Source organism: Xyrauchen texanus, chromosome 19 (genome assembly GCF_025860055.1).
Source record: "Xyrauchen texanus isolate HMW12.3.18 chromosome 19, RBS_HiC_50CHRs, whole genome shotgun sequence".
NCBI classification, from domain to species: domain Eukaryota; kingdom Metazoa; phylum Chordata; class Actinopteri; order Cypriniformes; family Catostomidae; genus Xyrauchen; species Xyrauchen texanus.
In genome coordinates this window covers 45,184,093-45,201,979 of record NC_068294.1, presented here as the reverse complement: position 1 = coordinate 45,201,979, position 17,887 = coordinate 45,184,093, and the positions used below count along the sequence as shown (strand labels likewise).

The window sequence follows — 17,887 nt, the reverse complement described above, 5'->3', positions numbered from 1 at the left end:
CACTCACACACACACACACACATAATCACACACATATATACACACACACACTCACACTCACACACACACACACTCACACATAATCACACACACAGACAGACACACTCACACACTCGCACACACACACACACACACACATATATACACACACACACTCACACTCACACACACACACACTCACACATAATCACACACACAGACAGACACACTCACACACTCGCACACACACACACACACACACACACTCACACACACACACAGACAGACACATTCACACACACACACACTCACACACACAGACAGACTCACTCACACACACACACTCACACACACAGACAGACACACTCACACACACACACTCACACACACACACACACACTCACACACACACACACTCACACACACACACACACACACACTCACACACACACATAATCACACACACACTCACACACACACACACACAGACAGACACACTCACACACACACATAATCACACACACACACACACACACTCACACACACACATAATCACACACACAGACAGACACACTCACAGACAGACACACTCACACACACACACTCACACACACAGACAGACACCCTCACACACTCAGTGTCTGTCTGTCTGAACCGTAAAACTCTTGAAGTACTCTGACAAACAATGCAGATAATAGCAACACACAAATGCTCACTCAGTGTGTAAAATACTGTCAGAACTATTAAACAGAACTATTAAACAGAACTATTAAACAGAACTATTAAACAGAACTATTAAACGGAACTGTAAACATGATGACTGTTTGAAACCGGTTTCACAAACATTTCCTCATCTGACATTGTGCAGAAATATTGTGAATATAGTCACACAAGAATCATCTCTGACGGCAGATCTTCACTGACATGTTTAAATATGTTCTTAACGTCGCGTGACCCCGCGCGACACACACACACACACACACACACACACACACACGTGTGGATGATGTATTTGGGCTTCTCTATATGCAACACATCATTTAAATTCATTGAAACTGACTGATCTCAGTTCAGGAGACTCTGTGCTTTCAGTAAAGGGTTAACACTTGTGAACAAACAACATGGCGCTGATCACAGCGGAAAAAACGACTTCTGCTTGAGTCGAAAGATTCCGGTCTCGAGTTTCATCCGATGTGCTTAAACTATGAAGAGTGATTCAGGGAGTTCTGATGTCATTAATACCACCTTCAGCTTTGATTACGGTGTGCATTCGTTTGTTGTGGCATTATTTCGACAACCTCGTGCAGCATCACATTTATTTCCATCCAGAGTCGCATTTATCTTGTGTTGATGACGGGAGACTCGAACCTGTCCGTCAAGCACATCCCAAAGACTTTCAGTGGAGTTAATGATTCCTCGACCGGACTAATTAAACCAACTCCAGATCATAACCATTTAAATCCAAACGTGAATTTATTTATAACGTGTGTGTGTGTGTGTGTGTGTGTGAGTGTGCGCGCGCGCGCATGTGAGTGTGTGTGTGTGAGTGTGCGTGTGCGTCGCGTGTGTTTGAGTGTGCGTGTGAGTGAGTGTGTGAGCACGTGTGTGTGAGTGTGTGTGTGTGTGAGTGTGCGTGTGAGTGTGTGAGAGTGTGTGAGCACGTGTGTGTGAGTGTGCGTGTGAGTGTGTGAGAGTGTGCGTGTGTGTGCGTGTGTGTGAGAGAGTGTGTGTGTGTGTGTGTGTGTGTGAGAGAGAGTGTGTGAGTGTGTGTGTGTGTGTGTGAGTGTGCGTGTGAGTGTGTGAGAGTGTGTGAGCACGTGTGTGTGAGTGTGCGTGTGAGTGTGTGAGAGTGCGTGTGTGTGCGTGTGTGTGAGAGAGTGTGTGTGTGTGTGTGTGTGTGAGAGAGTGTGTGAGTGTGTGTGCGTGTGTGTGAGTGTGCGCGTGTGAGTGTGCACGTGTGAGTGTGCGCGTGAGTGTGTGTGCGTGTGTGTGTGTGCGCGTGTGTGAGTGTGCGCGTGTGTGAGTGTGTGTGAGAGAGTGTGTGTGTGTGTGTGAGTGTGTGAGAGTGTGCGTGTGTGTGTGTGTGTGTGAGAGTGTGTGTGTGTGTGTGTGTGTGTGAGAGAGAGTGTGTGTGTGTGTGTGTGTGTGAGAGAGAGTGTGTGAGTGTGTGTGTGTGTGTGTGCGTGTGTGAGTGTGCACATGTGTGAGTGTTCGCATATGTGAGTGAGAGTGTGTGAGCACATGTGTGTGAGTGTGCGTGTGCATGTGTGTGAGTGTGCGCGTGTGTGAGTGTGCGCGTGAGTGTGTGTGCGTGTGTGTGAGTGTGCGCGTGTGAGTGTGCACGTGTGAGTGTGCGCGTGAGTGTGTGTGCGTGTGTGTGTGTGCGCGTGTGTGAGTGTGCGCGTGTGTGAGTGTGTGTGTGAGTGAGCGTGTGTGAGCATGTGTGAGTGTGCGTGTGTGTGAGTGAGTGTGTGTACGTGAGTGTGAGTGTGCGTGTGTGTGAGTGAGTGAGTGTGTGTACGTGAGTGTGAGTGTGCACGTGTGAGCGCGTGTGCATGTGTGTGAGTGTGTGTGTGCGTGCGTGTGTGTGTACATGAATGTGAGCGTGTGAGTGAGCGCGTGTGCATGTGAGCGTGAGTGTGTGTGTGTGTGAGTGAGTGTGTGTGCGTACGTGAGTTGAGTGAGTGTGCGTGCGTGTGTGTGTTTGAGTGTGTGTGCGCGAGTGAGTTAGTGAGTGTGTGTGTGTGAGTGAGTGAGTGTGTGAGTGTGCGTGCGTGCGTGAGTGTGTGTTTGAGTGTGTGTGTGTGTGTGTGTGTGTGCGCACGTGTGTGTTAGAAGACTACAGTGAATATTTATTTCTGAAAGTCAATATAATTGCCAACAATTATATTTAGTTTTGTAAGTCGCTTTTTTTTGTACAAAAAAAAAAAGGTATGAACATTGTCACAGGAAAGAAAGATGCAGTTCAGTGAACACGTGTTGATCTTCACACTATACGGGGTAAGTAACCAGTGATGTGGGTTTCATGTGAGCATTGAGGGGGTGACAGGGATAAATCAATTCATGAAACAACAAAAACAGAAAACGTAACATACTAGAATATACAAAAAATATTTTTAGGCCAACAAGTATTGCAATTAATAAATTGTATACATTTATGAGATATAAAACATGTGACAACATGCTCTGACACATACGGCGCATCCGGAGAGTATTCACAGCGCTTCACTTTTGTTGTTATGTTACAGCCTTATTACAAAATATATTAAATTCATTATTTTCCTCAAAATTCTACAAAAAATACCCCATAATGACAACGTGAAATAAGTTTGTTTAAAATCTTTGCAAATTTATTAAAATAAAAAAACGAGAAAATCACATGTACATAAGTATTCACCCCCTTTTACATGTCACTCAACATTGAGCTCAGGTGCATCCTGTTTCCACTGATCATCCTTGAGATGTTTCTACAACTTGATTGGAGTCCACCTGTGATACATTCAGTTGATTGGACATGATTTGGAAAGGCACACACACCTGTCTATATAAGGTCCCACAGTTAACAGAGCACAAACCAAGCCATGAAGTCCAAGGAATTGTCTGTAGACCTCCGAGACAGGATTGTATGGAGGCACAGATCTGGGGAAGGATACAGAAACATCTCTGCAGCATTGAAGGTCCCAAAGCACCAGGACTCTTCCTAGAGCCGCCCGGCCAAACTGAGCGATCGGGGGAGAAGGGCATTAGTCAGGGAGGTGACCAAGAACCCGATGGTCACTCTAACAGAGCTCCAGCGTTTCTCTGTGGAGAGAGGAGAACCTTCCAGAAGAACAACCATCTCTGCAGCACTCCACCAATCAGGTCTGTATGGTAGAGCGGCCAGACGGAAGCCACTCCTCAGTAAAAGGCACATGACAGCCCGACCCGAGTTTGCCAAAAGGCACCTGAAGGACTCTCAGACCATGAGGAATAAAAGAACTCTTTGGCCTGAATGGCAAGCGTCATGTCTGGAGGAAACAGGCACCGCTCATCACCTGGACAATCCCATCCCTACAGTGAAGCATGGTGGTGGCAGCATCATGCTGTGGGGATGTTTTTCAGTGGCAGGAACTGGGAGACTAGTCAGGATCGAGGGAAAGATGAATGCAGCAATGTACAGAGACATCCTTGATGAACACCTGCTCCAGAGCGCCCTGGACCTCAGACTGGGGTGAAGGTTCATCTTCCAACAGGACATCGACCCTAAGCACACAGCCAAGATAACAAAGGAGTGGCTACGGGACAACTCTGGGAATGTCCTTGAGTGGCCCAGCCAGAGCCCAGACTTGAACCTGATTGAACATCTCTGGAGAGATCTGAAAATGGCTGTGCACTGACGCTCCCCATCCAACCTGATGGAGCTTGAGAGGTCCTGCAAAGAAGAATGGGGAAACTGCCCAAAAATAGGTGTGCCAAGCTTGTAGCATCATACACAAAAAGACTTGAGGCTGTAATTGGTGCCAAAGGTGCTTCAAAAAAGTATTGAGCAAAGGGTGTGTACGCGTGATTTTTTTAGATTTTCTTTTAATGAATTCGCAAAGATTTCAAAAACTTCATTCACATTGTCATTATGGGATATTGCTTGTAGAATTGTGAGGAAATAATGAATTTAATCCATTTTCTGAAGCGCTGTGAATACTCTCCGGATGCTCTATGTCTCAAGAGTACATCTAAACCTTTCTGAATCTTGTCTGAATGAATGTCAGTGTTTGGACGTTTATCTCGTAATCTCATCGACACAATGACTTTTCAATAGTGTTATTCATTTAAATGGCACAATAAGCACTTTAAAACATCACAGCAGATTTTCAGTTACAGCATCATTTTATGTAAAGCGGATTTGAAATGACATGTTTTGTGAAAAGCACTATACAAATAAAACTAACTTAACTTTATGATTTAGCCTTGTGATAACTTCCCCTTGTGACAACTAGCCCCAGTCTCCACTTTCTACATTTCTATATTATGTATTTTTCTCTTGAAATGGCTTGGCTAAATTCTTGGCTTAACGTAAAAGTTAAGATACTTGAGGCACGTTTGTCACACTGGCAGAACCCTCAGAAGACCCTACTTCACTTTAAGCCTCAGATCATTTCTCGAAGAGTTCTTGTAGGAACTAAGAGTAAGAGAGAACTGAACGGGTGTTTGGAGGATCTAAAGAGGGTCCTGCGAGTGTGCTCTATCCAGTATCGTAAACGCAACTGTGGTTTCTCCGCTGCTGCAGAAACGACATCCAGTGCAAACACTTCAACACCTCAAACATAATTGACACTTTCAGGTAACAGATGGTGAACAGAATTTGATACAGACAGACAGACAGTAAAATATCTTACCCGCTTCACTTGACTGTAGTGCGAAGGGTTTGTTTTAGTCTTGCGGTGTGTGTATGTGTGTGGGGTGATGCCCCTCTAAGAGTTCTCAACTCACTTCCTGTGTGATTAACATCAGAACTGCTCTGCGTGAACTTATCATTATCACCCACACAATTTTCATTTCATTTTTATCTGTACAGTGCTTTTCACAGAACTGAATGTTTCAAAGCATAACATCTTTAATGTCTTTAAGCTCCCAATGAGCAGCCAAAGTTATAAGAGTCACTTCATGCATCTTGGATTTGTTTATTCATTGAGCTCAGTCTCAGATTCATGTGAAACGGCCTGAATTTGACCAGAGGAATGGATCATTTAGAACGGAGCACACATGATGCCTTAAAATGTTGTCTAAATAGGCAGCTCACAAGGTTTTGAGTTACTGTCTTCAGTATCTGCTTCTGTGAGAGAAACCACAACCACAAACTGTGTGTGTCTCTCAAATCATTTCACAAATTCTTGATGTGAGAAGACATACAGGAAGTGATCATTTCCATCTGATCTATTTCTTGTGACACACATGGCTCTATTATCATACTTCCTGCTTTAAATAATCATGCATGTGTGGTGCATCAGAATGCTGCATATAGACAGTGAAATTGTGGTTTTGTTGTTGACTTCTTTTAGATCAGAGACATACAACTAAACAGACAATCTGACAGCAGCCAGGATACTACATCCATCCATCTTCTATCACTTACCTGGGACCGGATCATGGTGGCAGCAGACCACGCAAAGCAGCCCATACATACTTTTTCCCGGCCACATCCTCCAGCTCACACTGGGGTATCCCAAGGTGTTCCCAGGCCAGCTGAGAGATATAATCTCTCCAGTGTGTTCTGGGCCTCCTACCAGTTGGAGATGCCCAGAACTCCTCTGCAGAAGATGCCCAGGATGCATTCTACTCAGATGCCCGAACTACCTCAACTGGTTTCTTTCAATGCGGAGGAGCAGTGGCTCTACTACAAGCCCCTTTTGGACGTTATAACTCTGCACCCTATCCCTTTGGATAAGCCCTGCCACCCTGCTCATTTTGGATACTTGTATCCACAGTTTTATTTTTCAGTCACTACCCAAAGCTCATGACAATAGATGAGGGTTGGAACAACTGGTCAAATGAGAGTTTTGCCCACAGATTCAGTATTCTCTTTACCCCCAAGATACAGCAACCACATTCCTGCTGCCGCTGCACTGATCTGCCTAATGATCTCATGCTCCAACTTTCCCTCACTCTTGAACAAGACCTGAGATACTTGAACTCCTCCACTTGGGGCAGCTGCTTGCTCCATACCAGAAGAGGGCAATCCACCCAATTTCCAGCAGAGAGCTATGGCCTCAGACTTGAAGGTGCGGACCCTCATCCAAACTGTTTCACACTTGGCCACAATCCCCCCATTAAGCAGTGGAGGCATGGCCGCCGATAATGGGGGGCAACTGGACCTTTAGTCCCGGGCCCGGGCTTGAGGGGGGGCCAGACTGGAGGGGTGATCCACATAAAGGAGCTTCCATTTTATAGAGCACATCTAAACGCATTTAGCAGGAGATGCAGATATAAACATGGATACAGTGCAAAACCGTGAAAGCCGTCCAGGTAGCACACATCGATGGGATAACTGTCCACATCTCATGAAGACCATGAACAGGATCGGTGACAATCGAAAGCCCTTTCGTAGTCCAGCACCCACTAGGAACAAGCTTGACTTAATGTTGAGAAAGTGGACACAGCGCTCACAACATTTAAACAGCAACGAAATGCATGCATCTGCGGCCCCTGTAGCCATTTTCCCCATAGCGTCCCACACAGGACAGCCCAGAGGACACGGGTCATTTGACTTCTCCAAGTCCACAAAACATATGCAAACTGGATGAGAAAACTCCTACGCCCCCTCTAGGACCCACGCTATAGTATAAAGCTGATCCACTGTTCCAACTTCGAGACAGATCTGCATTGTTTCTCCTAAATCCGAGGTTCAACAATCTTCTGGAGTATTCCTTGAAGTGTGATCCCTCGATAGTTGGAACACGCCCAAAGGTCCCCCCTTTTTATCCCCTTTTCTCAAGATTTGGAATGCCCAATTCCCACTACTTAGTAGGTCCTCATGGTGGCGCGGTTACATGCCTCAATCCGGGTGGCGGAGGACAAGTCTTAGTTGCCTCAGATTCTGAGACCTTCAATCCATGCATCTTATCACGTGGCACGTTGTGCATTATATCGTGGAGACTCTGTATGTGGGGGTAAATGCTACCCTCCACGATTCACACACAACTCACCATACGCCCCACCGAGAGCAAGAACCACATTATTCAATTCAATTCAATTCAATTTTATTTGTATAGCGCCTTTCACAACACACATCGTTTCAAAGCAGCTTCACAGAACATCAGCATTAACAGACGACAAAAACTGCAACGTCCATAAAATTCGATTAATCATCATTGTGTAATTTAGACAAAATTTGATTTTAATGGTTTAAAAATAATTAAATGATAATTATATTAACTCTTTCCCTTCAAACGAATTTTCGGGTTTATAACTTCCGCAAACGGAATTTTCCTGGTATCCGTGTTTTAGGTGGAATCTGATAAGAAAGACCATACGCATGTTTTTGAAAGAGTGCGCAACTCTTTGATCAAAGAAACAGACTGCGATCGTCTTAAGCGTAAGTGGAGTTTTGAGAATGTAGCTCAAAATGTAGATAGAAATGCCTTTTTCTCAGCTTTTTGTCCGAAATGTTGTTTTTGACAAAGCCTACCTTTAATGCCTTAATGGCATTAAAAATAACAAATGAAGATAAAATAAAATCGTTTTTTATTTGCCTAAAAGCAGAGGCTCAGATCTTTATTTTGATATATAGCATCTTCATATATTCATGGAATTAAATATTCTGCGGGCCATTAAAGTTTTGCGAAATCGTCAAAAACCCTGGCGGTGGCTGGCAACTTTTTTTTTTTTTTTAAACGCTGGCGGGGAAAGAGTTAATAACCCCAGTGAGCAAGCCGTAGGCGACTGTGGCAAGGAACACAAAACTCCATAAGATGTAGATTAATGGAGAAAAATAACCTTGGGAGAAACCAGACTCACTGTGGGGGCCAGTTCCCCTCTGGCTAACATTATGAATGTAATGTAAATATTAATTATGTATAGGTAAAATCATGTTTTAAAATCATTAAACTAAGTGTTAAGGTATCAGTGAGTAAAAATCGATTGTGTTTGAACTGTAAGATTAATGACCAAAGTCTTTGAAGTCCATCTAGATTAATTGTAGAGGTTCACATAGATGCAAGTGTCCCTGTCAATTGGCCCGTCGAAGGCTTTTGTGGGCAATAGTTAGTCTATGCATTCCATTTCACGATCGTAGTCCATCAATCGACCGCATTTAGTCATCATCATTCAGCGACATGTAGCAGTGGAGTCCAACATGAAGCAGGAATGGTGCTGGATCCAGTCGAGTTCTGGTGACCTCAGGATAGGAGTCGAGGTTGAGACAGGGAAACAAATAAAAGATGTAAGCGTAGATGCCATTCAATTTATTGCAGAGTTTGAGATCATGCTCAATGTTTCTAGTTCCGGCAGACTCAACTAAAGCAGCCTAAGTGTGGGATAAATTAGGTGTATGCCTGGCTAAATAGATGAGTCTTTAGTCTAGACTTAAACTGAGAGAGTGTGTCTGCATCTCGAACAGTGTTTGGGAAGATTATTCCATAGTTTAGGAGCCAAATATGAAAAGGATCTTCCTCCTTTTGTGGATTTTGATATTCTAGGAACTATTAATAGGCCAGAATTTTGCGATCTTAATGAGCGTGTTGGAATATAAGCGTGTTAGAAGATCACTTAAGTACTGCTGGAGCTAGACCATTCAAAGCTTTATGCGTAGATAACAGAATTTTAAAATCAATACGAAATTTAACAGGTAGCCAATGTAGCGATGATAAAATGGGGCTAATATGATCATATTTCTTGGTTCTCGTCAGCACTCTGGCTGCTGCATTTTGAACCAATTGAAGTTTATTTATTGATCTTGCTGGACATCCTCCCAGTAATGCATTACAATAATCTAGTCTTGAGGTCATGAGCATGAATTAGTTTTTGGCATCAGCAACCAGAGCATGTGCCTTAATTTAGCAATATTTCTTAGGTGGAAGAATGCTGTTCTACAAACATTTGTAATTTGATTTTCAAAGGACAGATTTGTATCAAATATAACACCTAAGTTCTTTGCTGTTGAAGATGATGTAATGGTACATCCATCTAGAGTCAAATTATATTTTAGTGGCTTATTTTTAGAGCTTTTTGGTCCAATAATTAGAACCTCTGTTTTGTCAGAATTGAGTAGAAGGAAATTTCTGGCCATCCAATCTTTTATTTCATTGATACACTCTGTTAATTTTGATAATTGTGAAATCTCATCAGGTTTTGAAGAAATATAAAGTTGTGTATCGTCAGCATAGCAGTGGAAACTTATTCCACGATTTCTGATAATATCTCCCAGGGAAGCATATACATGGAGAAAAGCAGAGGCCCTAAAACTGATCCCTGTGGCACTCCATATTTTACTTTTGTTTGGTTTGACAATTCCTCATTTACATAGACAAAGTGGTAGCGGTCTGCTAAATATGACCTAAACCATGCTAATGCCACTCCACAAATTCCAACATAATTCTCCAGCCTATTCAAGAGAATGTAAGTGATCTATAGGTGTCAGAATGCAGCACTAAGATCTAAAAGCACTAGAAGAGAAATGCTGCACTGATCAGATGATAAGAGCAAGTCATTTGTAACTCTGATAAGTGCAGTCTCTGTACTGTGATGAGGCCTAAATCCAGATTGAAATTCTTCATATATACTATTTTTCTGTAGAAATGAACATATTTGGGAGGATACTACCCTTTCTAGTATTTTTGACATAAGCGGGAGATTTGAAATCGGTCTATAATTAGCAAGTTCTCCAGAATCAAGTTGTGGCTTCTTAATTAGCGGTTTGATAATTGCCATTTTAAAGTTTCTTGGGACATGTCCTAAGCATAGCGAGGAGTTAATGATATTAAGAAGAGGTTCTGATATTACAGGAGATACCTCTTTTAAGAGCTTAGTTGGTATTGGATCTAACAAACAAGTTGTGGCTTTTGATGTTTCGATAAGTTTTGTTAGCTCTTCATGACCTATGATAGCGAAGGATTGAAGATGCACATGAGGGAAATTAGTAGAGCTCTGATTTCTGAGGTGCTATGACAGATGATTGCATAATTCCAATTTTATTTCTGATTATTTCAATTTTATCTGTAAAGAAATTCATGAAGTCATTACTCTTGAGGTGTGGCGTAATATCTGGTTAGGTTGAGGCTTTATTCCTAACCAATTTAGCCACAGTACTGAATAAACATCTAGGATTGTTGTGGTTATTTTCTATGAGTTTACTAAAATATGCTGACCTGGCAGCTTTTAGTGCGATGTTTGTAGCTACAGACACTATCCTTCCATGCACCCTGAAATACTTCTAATTTTGTATTTTTCCACATAAGCTCCATTTTCCGAGCTGCTCTCTTGAGAGCATGAGTGTGATCATTGTACCATGGTGCAGGGCTTATTTTTTTATTTTTTTAATCGAAGTGGAGCGACAACATCAAGGGTGCTAGAAGACTGCATTTAAATTTTTGTTATTTCATCAAGTTCTTCTGGGCTTTGCGGTTTATTGAGTATATGAGATAGATCTGGAAGAGTATTAGTGAAGCTATCTTTAGTGGTCGAAAGAATAGTTCTACCTAAGCGATAAGCGTGGTGTAGATTGAGTAACAGTAGCTGATCGCAGCATACAAGAGGCGAGGCAATGATCCGAGATGTCATCGGCTCTGCTGCAGAATTTCTATATTATCAACATCAACTCCATATGAAAGAATTAAATCTAAGCGTATGATTATGGCGATGAGTTGGTCCTGTTACATTTTGTCTGACTCGAGAGAGTTGAGAATATCGATAAATGCTAATCCCAATGTATCATTTTCATTATCTATGTGAATGTTGAAGTCACCAACAATTAAGGCTCTATCTACAGTAACTACAAGATCTGATAGAAAATGTGAAAATTCACTAAGGAAATCTGAATAAGGCCGGGTGATCTATACACTGTAGCAAGGGTAAGGGCGACAGAGATTTTTATTTATATTTGTATTTGGCGGTGTCACATTAAGCATTATTAGTTCAAAAGACTTACATTTATATCCTGTCCTCTGAGTAACACCAAAAACTTCACTGTAAATTGTAGCAACACCTCCTCCTCGGCCCTTCAGGCCGAGGCTCATGTTATAACAATAACCTGGGGAGTAGATTCATTTAAACTAATATATTCATCCGGTTTAAGCCAGGTTTCAGTCAAACAGAGCGCATCCAATCTATGATCTGTAATCATTTCATTGACAATTAGTGCTTTGGTAGCAAGAGATCTAATGTTTAGTAGCCCTATTTTTATATGATGTTTATTTTTAATTTGTTTGTTTTGTTCAAGTTTGACCTTAATCAAATTTTTTCTAAATGATTTAGTGAGGGTATTGTGTTTGGTAGTTAGGGGAACAGACACAGTCTCTATGAGATATCTAGGTGATACTGTCTCTATGTGTTGTAGTTTATGTGACCTGTGTGGCGTCTCATGGCAGCTAGCAGGCGTTCGGATTAACCAGTTTGTCTGCTTCTGACCTGGGCCCCAGTTAGTCAATTAATATCATTAAGTCTATGAGCCAAATTACTAGAGAGGAGGCGGCACCTTCCCTGGAGGGATGGAGTCCGTCTCTCTTTAGCAGGTCAGGTCTACCCCAAAAACTTTTCCAATTGTCTATAAATCCTATTTTATTCTGCAGACACCACTCAGACATCCAGCCATTCAGTGACACTAATCTACTATAAACCTCGTCACCACGTCGAGCAGGGAGGGACCAGAGCATATTACAGTGTCTGACATCGTTTTTGCAAATTTGCACACCTCTTTAACATTATCTTTAGTGATCTCCGACTGGCGAAGCCGGACATACGATTAGTGCCGACATGGATAACAATTTTAGAAAATCTACGTTTAGCATTAGCCAGCACTTGTAAATTTGATTTGATGTCAGGCGCTCTGGCCCCGAAATGCAATTAACAATAGTGGCTGGAGTCTCTATTTCCACGTTCCTTACAATAGAATCACCGATAACAAGGGCTCTTTCAATATGATTCTCAGTGGGTGTATCACTGAGTGGGGAGAATTTATTGGAAACCCTAACAGGAATGGGAGAGTGGTGTCTCTTTGCTGAGCAGTATGCCGCCGAGGCGTCACCCAAATGCCCTGCTGCAGGGGCTCTATAGCGGAACCAAAGTGTGTGTCTTGCTCTCTGTACTACTCGCATCGAAACAGTATCTACCGGCTTCTCTTTCTCACTGACCTCTACTAGCGTTAGGATCGCGAGTCTCTAACTCATTAACCTTCTCCATCAGCCTGACTAATTCCTTACATTTATCACAAGTGAATCCCTCACTGCTGGCGGAGGAGGCTATTGTAAACATGTGACATGCAATGCATGAACAAATAACATGAGCCGATGCCATGACTTACATAAATTGTTCGTTGTTCCTGGCGGTGAGGGTTTTGAGGTTGATTTGAATCCCTCACAAAATTGTTTGTTGTTGGTGGTGGTTGTTCTTGATAAGCGGTGCTTTGAGATCGATGCAATAATCTGTGTACCGCAGAGGAGAAAAAAGCAGGTGCTGGCTGAAAAAAATGCACGCCAGTTTAATACGCTATAAAAATAGAACGCGGATGCAGGTGGAATATGCACGCAGTTGAATCCCGATAAGAGAATATCTGGGAAGACCTGATGCGTGCTTAAAAATGGCAGATGTTTAAGGATTAAAAGCTACAAACACAGACTCTAGTTAGGTGTCAGCAGCAACCCGGTAAAATACCGCTAGATGAAGCGGGAGAAAAAGCGGAAGAATCTGAAGCGTGGTAAAATGACAAAGGATATAACTATGAGCGGCGGTAAAATGACAAATAATAACTATGAACGATGACTATAACGTTGAACGTATGAGAATAAGCAGTGCTAAGCAGGCCACAAACAAACTCTCGTGCAGCGTGCGTAGGTGCTGTGCCGTCAGCAACAGGAAGTGTTGACAATGACTCAACAAGGCATTTCTGGCCACTGGACAGACATTATAGCGACCACGAGGAGGTTACCCCATGTGACTTTACCCTCCCTAGCAACCGGGCCAATTTGGTTGCTTAGGAGACCTGACTGGAGTCACTCAGCATGCCCTGGATTTGAACTTGTGACTTCAGGGGTGGTAGTCAGCATCACTTGCGGAGATACCTAGGCCCCAATTTTCGGTTCCCCTTTTTAAACTTGGAACTACCACACCCATAAGCCAATCCCCAGGTACTGTCCACGACCTCCATGCAATAATGAAATGGAGGGTCAGCTATGACAGCAAAAAAAAAACAGGGCCTTCAGTACCTCAGGGCAAATCTTTGTACACTCCTGGCGCCTCGCCACTTTGGAGCTCTTTGACCATCTCAGTGATCTCTGCCAGGGAAAAGGGCAATGACCCCTCCAATACTCAGCGAGTATTGATGATGACTATCACACCTGGAGTCGTGAGTTTGAATCCAGGGTGTGTTGAGTGACTCCAACCAGATCTCCTTAGCAACCAAATTGGCCCGGTTGCTAGGGAGGGTAGAGTCACATGGGGTAACCTCCTTGTGGTCGCTATAATGTGGTTCTCGCTCTCGTTGGGGCGTGTGGTGAGTTGAGCGTGGATGATGTGGAGAATAGCGTGAAGCCTCCACCGCACTCACGTCTCCACGATAGCGTGCTCAACAAGTCACGTGATAAGATGCGTGGATTGAAGGTCTCAGATCGCGGAGGCAACTGAGATTCGATCCTCCGCCACTCACACATCTGCCCAAAGTAAGATGTGCCTCTATCATCATTCTTCTGTCTTTTTCTGAACATTAACACGCTTTTATACACTCATCTTTGCAGTAGCGTCAGTGTTATCATACATTACAATAACAGTGTAATCGGCACATATTATGGCCATGTGTAGCATGTTAGCGCATTAGCGTCAAGAATTAAGAATGTAAATAAGACAAATAATTATTTTTCTGCATATACATTACTATAAATCCTCATCAAGTGGTTAAAACAACTTTTTCTGACCTCATGTGAATTCTTCTCATAGAATGAAGCATAAAGTCATTGACACATTTTAATGTTACATTAGTTAATGTTTTAGATGTAAGCGTCCTCATATTGAAATGCCTCTTTATGGGTGAAAGAGGTTCTGACAAACCGTAAGAGGAATGTTTTGCAGATCAAACTCCAATCAGCCAGATTGTCTTTCTGCAACACAAGTGTCAGGAGTCAGTAGCACAGTTTTATATCAGTCTGGTGGGAAAAAACATCATGTTCACATGTTCAAAGTTTGTGACGTTCATCACATCTAATCAGTGAATGATATTGTAAATTATGTTGATCTATTGAACCAGATATCCACGAGTTGAACTGATTGTTTGTGTGTTTCTCCTTCAGAAAGATGTTCCACTGGAGGAGAGTTTGAGATGTTATGCATGTTCACGTTTATTTGCCGCTCATTCAGTCTCTCATGTGTGTGTTTGTTACATGATAACTTATCTGGACACAAACACACATTTATCCGGTCAGTCCAAAAGCAGCACAGTTGCGTGTGTGTGTTTCCTATGTTATATTTTAAGGACAAAAATGTTCTCCAGAAGTCAGACAAAACCTCCTTTTTTATCCACTTATCTCCCTATTTGGAATACCTCCGCTTCTGAGACCGTCAATCGGCACATCTTATCACGTGACTCGTTGTGCATGACACGCGGAGAGAGAGAGAGAGAGAGAGAAATAAACTTATTATACATATTGAAAATTTGTCCCTCAAATTTTGGACACACCTAAATTCAAGTTCCCCTAACACACTGCAACATAAAGCCCTTAAAACCCAAGAGCTGAAGCCTAAAACCAGAAAACTCACAAACCCACTAACAACTAACAAACACCAGTTTCAGACCAGCACTGCTGAACTAAACCAGATCACAATAAACCAAATCATAAAAGAAAGCAAAAATTCATATTTGGACCATTGGGAAAATGAAAGTAAAAACCAAAGCAAACTGGAATGTTATCTGGCCCTAAACAGAACATATAATCTGGCAGAATATCTGCACACTGTAAGAGATCCAAAACAGGGACGGATCCTCCCCAAATACAGACTCAGTGATCACAGACAGACAGACAGTTTCACTGTGACACGGGTGAGATCAGATGCTGGTGTTACTGGAGGAGATCAGATCAGATGCTGGTGTTACTGGGGGAGATCAGATCAGATGCTGGTGTTACTGGGGGAGATCAGATCAGATGCTGGTGTTACTGGGGGAGAACAGATCAGATCAGATGCTGGTGTTACTGGGGGAGATCAGATCAGATGCTGGTGTTACTGGAGGAGATCAGATCAGATGCTGGTGTTACTGGAGGAGATCAGATCAGATGCTGGTGTTACTGGGGGAGATCAGATCAGATGCTGGTGTTACTGGGGGAGATCAGATCAGATGCTGGTGTTACTGGGGGAGATCAAATCAGATGCTGGTGTTACTGGGGGAGAACAGATCAGATCAGATGCTGGTGTTACTGGGGGAGATCAGATCAGATGCTGGTGTTACTGGAGGAGATCAGATCAGATGCTGGTGTTACTGGGGGAGAACAGATCAGATTCTGGTGTTACTGGAGGAGATCAGATCAGATGCTGGTGTTACTGGGGGAGATCAGATCAGATGCTGGTGTTACTGGGGGAGAACAGATCAGATGCTGGTGTTACTGGAGGAGATCAGATCAGATGCTGGTATTACTGGGGAGAACAGATCAGATGCTTGTGTTACTGGAGGAGATCAGATCAGATGCTGGTGTTACTGGAGGAGATCAGATCAGATGCTGGTATTACTGGGGAGAACAGATCAGATGCTTGTGTTACTGGAGGAGATCAGATCAGATGCTGGTGTTACTGGAGGAGATCAGATCAGATGCTGGTGTTACTGGGGAGACAGATCAGATCAGATGCTGGTGTTACTGGGGAGTGATCAGATCAGATGCTGGTGTTACTGGGGAGATCAGATCAGATGCTGGTGTTACTGGGGAGATCAGATCAGATGCTGGTGTTACTGGAGGAGATCAGATCAGATGCTGGTGTTACTGGGGAGATCAGATCAGATGCTGGTGTTACTGGGGAGATCAGATCAGATGCTGGTGTTACTGGAGGAGATCAGATCAGATGCTGGTGTTACTGGAGGAGATCAGATCAGATGCTGGTGTTACTGGAGGAGATCAGATCAGATGCTGGTGTTACTGGAGGAGATCAGATCAGATGCTGGTGTTACTGGGGAGATCAGATCAGATGCTGGTGTTACTGGAGGAGATCAGATCAGATGCTGGTGTTACTGGAGGAGATCAGATCAGATGCTGGTGTTACTGGGGGAGATCAGATCAGATGCTGGTGTTACTGGGGGAGATCAGATCAGATGCTGGTGTTACTGGAGGAGATCAGATCAGATGCTGGTGTTACTGGAGGAGAACAGATCAGATGCTGGTGTTACTGGGGGAGATCAGATCAGATGCTGGTGTTACTGGGGGAGATCAGATCAGATGCTGGTGTTACTGGAGGAGATCAGATCAGATGCTGGTGTTACTGGGGGAGATCAGATCAGATGCTGGGGTTACTGGGGGAGAACAGATCAGATCAGATGCTGGTGTTACTGGAGGAGATCAGATCAGATGCTGGTGTTACTGGGGGAGATCAGGTCAGATGCTGGTGTTAATGGGGGAGATCAGATCAGATGCTGGTGTTACTGGAGGAGATCAGATCAGATGTTGGTGTTACTGGGGGAGATCAGGTCAGATGCTGGTGTTACTGGAGGAGATCAGATCAGATGCTGGTGTTACTGGGGGAGATCAGATCAGATCAGATGCTGGTGTTACTGGGGGAGATCAGATCAGATGCTGGTGTTACTGGGGAGATCAGATCAGATCAGATGCTGGTGTTACTGGGGAGATCAGATCAGATCAGATGCTGGTGTTACTGGAGGAGATCAGATCAGATACTGGTGTTACTGGAGGAGATCAGAGCAGATGCTGGTGTTACTGGAGGAGATCAGATCAGATGCTGGTGTTACTGGGGAGATCAGATCAGATGCTGGTGATACTGGAGGAGATCAGATCAGATGCTGGTGTTACTGGAGGAGATCAGATCAGATGCTGGTGTTACTGGAGGAGATCAGATCAGATGCTGGTGTTACTGGAGGAGATCAGATCAGATGCTGGTGTTACTGGGGGAGATCAGATCAGATGCTGGTGTTACTGGGGAGAACAGATCAGAGGCTGGTGTTACTGGGGGAGATCAGATCAGATGCTGGTATTACTGGGGAGAACAGATCAGATGCTTGTGTTACTGGAGGAGATCA

The 17,887-nt window shown here is 43.5% G+C and overlaps 1 protein-coding gene across 2 annotated transcripts in view; it reads right to left on the bottom strand.

Moving 5' to 3' along the window:
• LOC127659603 (cytokine-dependent hematopoietic cell linker) overlaps positions 1-5,417 on the bottom strand; it is a 31,595-nt gene extending 26,178 nt beyond the window's left edge. For both annotated transcript variants that reach the window (XM_052149492.1, XM_052149493.1), the window contains exon 1: positions 5,352-5,417. The gene's annotated coding sequence lies outside the window, so the exon portion shown is untranslated. The remainder of the gene's footprint in view (positions 1-5,351) is intronic.
• Between the last annotated feature and the right edge of the window lie 12,470 nt (positions 5,418-17,887).